This window comes from Tupaia chinensis, unplaced genomic scaffold, assembly GCF_000334495.1.
Source record: "Tupaia chinensis unplaced genomic scaffold, TupChi_1.0 Scaffold000407_4, whole genome shotgun sequence".
Lineage (NCBI taxonomy): Eukaryota > Metazoa > Chordata > Mammalia > Scandentia > Tupaiidae > Tupaia > Tupaia belangeri.
Genome location: NW_006159912.1, coordinates 2289601 through 2295602, shown reverse-complemented (window position 1 = coordinate 2295602; position 6002 = coordinate 2289601). Strand labels below are relative to the sequence as shown.

Here is a 6002-nt window from a genome sequence, read left to right as displayed (position 1 = left end):
AAATTTATGTTTCCATTTAAAGAAACAAAGAAGAAAAATATTTTAACAAATTGCTGAACCTATCAACAACTCAGAAGAAAGTAAAATGTTTAAATTGGCAAAACAAAGCATAGTAAAAAAAGAAATCAATAATGTTTTACTCAAGTCATAAAATTCTATTTCATGATTTCAGTCTTATGTTCAAATACTCTTCTGTTTAATATGCAGTGTTACTGTGGTCCAATCTTTCCGTTTAAATCCTGGACGTTAACATTCAACATTATTATTGATATTTCTTGTCCTTAGCATTAAATTGGTCATTTTCTTGGTTGCCTTTTGTTCTCTTATTTTGGTATGTGTCTTTAGTTTTCCTGGTAGAGCACTCCTTTCAGAACTTCTTGAAGAGTGGGTCTACTATTGGCAAATTCTTTCAAGTCTTGTTTATCTGAGAATGCTTTTATAACCTTTATAAGTAACCTGGCATTTCTCTAATAACCTGATGTTTCTCTCTTGCCAATTTTAGTATCTTGTCTTTGTCTGTAGATTTGGCCAGTCTGGCTATGACGTGCCTTGGAGAAGATCTTCTTGGGTTGATTCTATTAGGGGTCCTTTGTATTTCTTGGGTCTGGATATTTGAATGTTTCTCTAGGTTCAGAAAGTTTTCTTGCAGAATTTCATGGAATAAATTATCAATGGTCTTATTATTTTCTTCCTCTTCTTGAATACCAATTATCCAGATGTTTGGATGCTTGATGGTATCTAGTATTTCTTGTATATTACCTTCATTTTTCTTGGTTGTTTTTCAATCTTTTTGTTAATTTTTTCTAGGTCAGCGGTTAGAGGTTTTGTCTTCTACATTTGAGATTTGAACTTATGTGTGATTTAATCTACTTTTAATACTTTCGAGGAAGGTTTTAATTACCTGTATCACATTCCTCCCCTCTAACAATTCCGTTTGATTCTTTTATGGTGTCTCTTTCTTCTTTCATATCATGAAAGGACTTATCTCCTGGAGCTTGTTGTTTCTTCTCTCTTGCATCTCATTAGTTTGGTCAATACACATATTCTGAATTGTTTATCCAACATTTCCACGACTTCCATTGTGTTGTCTGTGGGTGATAAGGAATTGATGTTTTCCCTTGAGGGAGAGACATTTTGTTGGTTGCACAAACTTCTTGTGCTTCTGTGATGGTTCCTAGTAATCTGGTGATCTATATGTTCCTTTCTAAATTATTCAAGGTATCTCTGAGAATTCAAAGGTGTGCAGGAGTATGAAATTGGCAATCTCTTTTCTACTCTGTCTCCCTGTTCCTCGCCAGCACCCTGCATAGTTGTCACTGGTCCTGGGTGACCCAAAGTCCTCCCTGTTTCTAGAGAATAGGTGCACCTGAAACTGAGCTGCTGAGCTTCAGCTCGGTAACAAAGAAGAGATTGCGAGCTGTGCGCTATACAAAACGTGGATGTCCTGAGAGTGGGAGAGGGGATGAGCCATGGGTCCCAGACATTAGCCCTCCAGGTGCAGTCAGCCTACCATCTGGTAAGGCCCTTCACTGGAACAGGATGGGGCAGGGTGGGGTGCAAGTTCATCTCAAAGTCCCAAGAAACAAACCTGAGAGTCTAAAGGTGAGTGGGGGAGCAATACATATGTAGTACTGAAAAATCACATGGTACTCCACAGATATGTACAATTATTTTATGTGAATAAAAACAGTCTCTACGATACTTAGATTAGGGCTTGCCCTACCCACAGGAAATACTAGAGTATTATTAAGTGAGGCATTAAATGGTTATGTGTGGGTGAGTCACTCGCTTGCCTAGGTGGTCCCATTTCCTCTTCAAAACGATAATTTTGTACTTGATTATATCTAACAGTTCTAACATCACAGAATTCTACTCACGAATTCTCAATTTTACCACAATTCTTTTGATCTAGCACTTAATAGTTCTATGTCTGCTAAGGGAAGGTATCAAATAATTCTGACCATGAGAAGGGAAATAATTATCCCCAGATCGGACCAGCCATCTGTGCAGTTTGTCCCAGGCACCAAAGGCTGCAGACAGAGGCAGGTCTAGATCCTGCTGCTGCTTTCAAACAAATCCCACAGCCAAGTCTGGGATGGTTGAGCAGCTGTGGGAAGGCAGTGGTGGCCCCCAGTGTCTCCTCCTCAGGTCGCAGTTACCATGGACCTGGCGCCCTTGAGAAGGCTCACTGAACTTACCATCTATGACCCGAGCCTGGGATCCAAGCACAGCAGTGAGGATGAGGAAGGAGAAGGCAGCCATGGAGACCTTCATCCTCCTGGTGGACAGGTGGAGCTGGCCTGAAGGCTCCTGGACTCACTGCTCCCTGACTTCCAGGACCCCAATTCTGCCTATATATTTATAAGAGGAGGAGGCTCAGGAAGTCACAATACAGAAGTTTTTTGGCTAAAAAAAGAGAACAAGACAGAGAACACAACAGGAAGTAGGGGGCAAAGATGATTTGGATAGTCCCTACAAACTTCCTGAATTGTCCCAATAGGAATAGGCAGAGAGAACTCTTCTAAAAATCAGGAGATTTGCCAATTCTTTAAATCAGAGTTGTTTTTGCTTTTGTTTTTAAGCTTATTTATTTATTATTCCATGAGCAAGAGAGACAGAGACAGACAGATAGCACCCCAATAGTTCTTGATGCTGTGATCTACCCCCAGCCTCAGCCAACCCTGGATCATGGCATACCTACATTTGACATATTCAGGGAGGTCTCTGGTTATGAACCTGGAACTTTCCCAAGTGAGTTGGCCTGGCAGTGCATAGCATTTTACTGCTGTGTTACCATCTGGCCCCCCAACAGGAGTTTTTTTTTTTTTTCCATTAGAGCTGACCACCTTCAGGTGCCCAAATATGCTATAAATATGGGGGCCACCAGAAAGAGAATTCTAACTAATACACCCAACTGTATGACACCTGCACAGTAACTGGAGAAAACCTTGATTCTTTCTCATATCTCACATCTGATTTGTTAATAAGTGCTTTTGGTTGTACCTCCAAAAAATATACCCAGAATTGTATTACTCCTTGGAAGGACAACTCCTGTTTCCTCTGTTCTCTACTCTCAATACTTCACTTCTCATGGTATCCACCTGGGGTCAGAACAGACCCCATGGGATAAGGGCTCAGTCTCACAAAACTGTCACAATCTCAGACGCCGATCACAAGTAGTGGACCCTCAAGTGACCCGCAACTTCTATCTGATTAGACTGTAAATCATAGGTTCCCATAGCCATCTCCTCCAGTTTTACAGTTTGCTAAAACAGCTCTCAGATCAGAGGAAAATAGTTTCCTTACTAGACTTCCAGTTTATTATAAAGAATACAACTCAAGAACGGCCAGACAGAAGAGATGCACAGGGCGAGGTATGGGGAAGGAGCCTGGAGCTTACTTGTCATCTCCAGATGGGCCACCTCCCAGCACCTCTATCTTCACTTTTCTCCTATGAACTTAACACTAACATGTTACATATGTTATTTCTAAACCTTCTAATATCTGTCTCTCCTACTAGAATATAAATGCCATGGAAATAAAGATTTTTGCTTCTTTGTTCACTGTTGTGTCCTTAATATCTGTCATTTGATAGGTTCTTACCTTAGTCTAGATTCTCCTGAAAGCATTTCAGGAAAACTAATAGGTACAGCTAGTACCTGGGAAGTATTCCAGAGAGCAGAAGTGAAGGACTGAACCATTTAGGGGGACTGGTGTTTGATTCTGTTTGGATTTTCAGAAGCGTTTTATAAAATACATCTCAGATTATTTTGCCTAGGGGAATAAAGGCAAAGTATTAATCTCTTGTTTTTACCTCTGTGGTATTTAGAAAACATGTCTTCAAACTCTTCGACATTCCTCCCAGTGAACATTGGAGTCTCTGTCTTATCCCTTTGAAACTGAAAGGTTTTGTTGCTGGTTCAACCAACAGTATGCCATGTCATCTCTGGGACTAGTTCATGAAAAGCCACAGAACTTTAGCCTTGATTCCGGGAACATTCTTTTTTTTCTTTTTCTTTTTCTTTTTTTTAAAAATTTTTTGGGTCTGGTACTCAAACTGCAGTCGACTACATAGGAGTCCAGAGATATAGCCATTAAGCCAACTGCTGGTCCCGATTTCCTGGAACATTCTTAAAACCCCGGGCTACCATGTAAAAAGCTGACAGTCTTGAAGCTATCATATCATAAGGCAGCCCAAGCCATACACACGTGTTCTGTAGATAGCTGCAAATAAGTGTAGCTTTGAAATCATCTTAGCCTAAGTGCCAGACACAAGAACGAGGGAGCCTCTAGATTGGCACTGTCCAGTACAGCAACTGCAAGCCACATGTGACTGCTGAGCACTGTAAACGAGCTAGAGGAAAACTGACATGTGTCAGAAGTATGAATTACAGGAGCCAGCAGATGGTGCAGAGGTTAAAGTACTGGATCTCACACGGCCAACTGTGTGGTTCAAGTTGCAGACCTGACAGCTTGAAAAACACTCTAGGCGTGAGTGCATGTGTGCTCAAAATCTGGAGAGGAGAATGGAGGAGAGGGGGTTGTAGCATGACCATAGCCCCTTTGGTGTGATTTCTCATTTTCTCTCTCTCTCTTTCTCTTTTTAAGTTTTTTTTTTCTTTTTTTTTGGAGAGGTTTTTGCTATAGGGTGTGTGCACTCACCAGACAGACAGAGAGAGATAGAGAGATAGAAAGCGAGAAATCACCCCCCAGGGGGGATGGCCACGCCACAATCCCTTCTCTTCCATTCTCCTCTCGGGATCTTGGGCACGCATGCACACGTGCCCGGCGTGAGTTTTAAGCCACCGGGTCCGGGACGTGAACCACGGTCAACTACATGGGAGTCCAGCAACACAGCCATTACGCTAACTGCTGGTCCCTCTTTTTAAGGTTTTTGAGGGTGTGTGCACTCATCAAAGAGAGAGAGAGAGACAGTAAAAGGGAAAATGAGAAATCATCCCCTGATGGATGGCTATGCAGCAATCCCTTTTCCCCTATTCTCTTGAGATTTTGGGCATGCATATACACATGCCCAGCATGATTTTTAAGCGATCAAGTCTGGGACTTGGCCATGTGGGAGTCTAGTGCCTTAACCACCATGCAACCTACTGGGCCTTCTCTCTCTTTCTCTCTCTCCATCTCTTTCCAGTAAGTGCAAGTGCACATGTCTTATAGCAAACTAAAAAAAAAAAAAAAGAAAATTAAAAGAAGGTATAAAGTACATACTCGAGTTTTAAAGTTTAGTACCAAAATAATGTAAAATAGCTCAATATCTTAAAAAAATATTGCCATTGGGTTCATGTGCTTGTGAGAGAAAGAGAGAAAGAAAGAACAAGCATCCCTCAATGGCAGTGGCATGCTCGCACCACCATCTTTCTTAGCTCATTTCTTCTTCCTGTCAGAATTTTGTATGCACTTACCTTGCACATTTTTGAGGCTGCTAGGGCTATTTGACCTGCAGTTGGCCATGAAAGATTGAGTCTTAGGCACTGTACTACAGGGCTAGCTCTCAATACTTTTTTTGATATTGATTACATCTTGAAATCATAATATTTTGGGTATATTGAGTTAAATAACATATATTATTAAAATTAATCTGTTTCTTTTTACTTTATTACTATAGCTACTAGACATTTCAAAACTTCCATTGTTTTTCTCTCAGAAAGCACTGGTCTAGGTGTTTCCAGTCCCCAGTCATTTTAGTTAGCAAGAGGTAACTTTTTATGTCTTCCCAGTTGAGGTCCTAGGCATCACAGAGCAGAGATAAGCATCTCTTCTGTGCTGTATATAGACTTCTGGCCCATAGAATTCGTGAGCATAATAAAATCAAGATTTGAATCGAGCAAAGACCTTTTACAGAAGCAATATAAGAATGATCTTCAAAAAATTAATGGGAGGGGCCAGCAGTTGGTGTAATGACTATGTCGCTGGACTCCCACGTAGTCGACCGCGGTTGGAGTCCCGGACCCAGTGGCTTAAACTCACACTGGGCACGTGTGTGT

General features: G+C 41.2%; 1 long non-coding RNA gene across 1 annotated transcript in view; it reads right to left on the bottom strand.

Moving 5' to 3' along the window:
- LOC114008871 (uncharacterized) overlaps positions 1-2368 on the bottom strand; it is a 7146-nt gene extending 4778 nt beyond the window's left edge. The window contains exon 1 of the long non-coding RNA XR_003550366.1: positions 2199-2368. This is a non-coding gene — a long non-coding RNA (uncharacterized LOC114008871). The remainder of the gene's footprint in view (positions 1-2198) is intronic.
- Positions 2369-6002: the final 3634 nt, after the last annotated feature.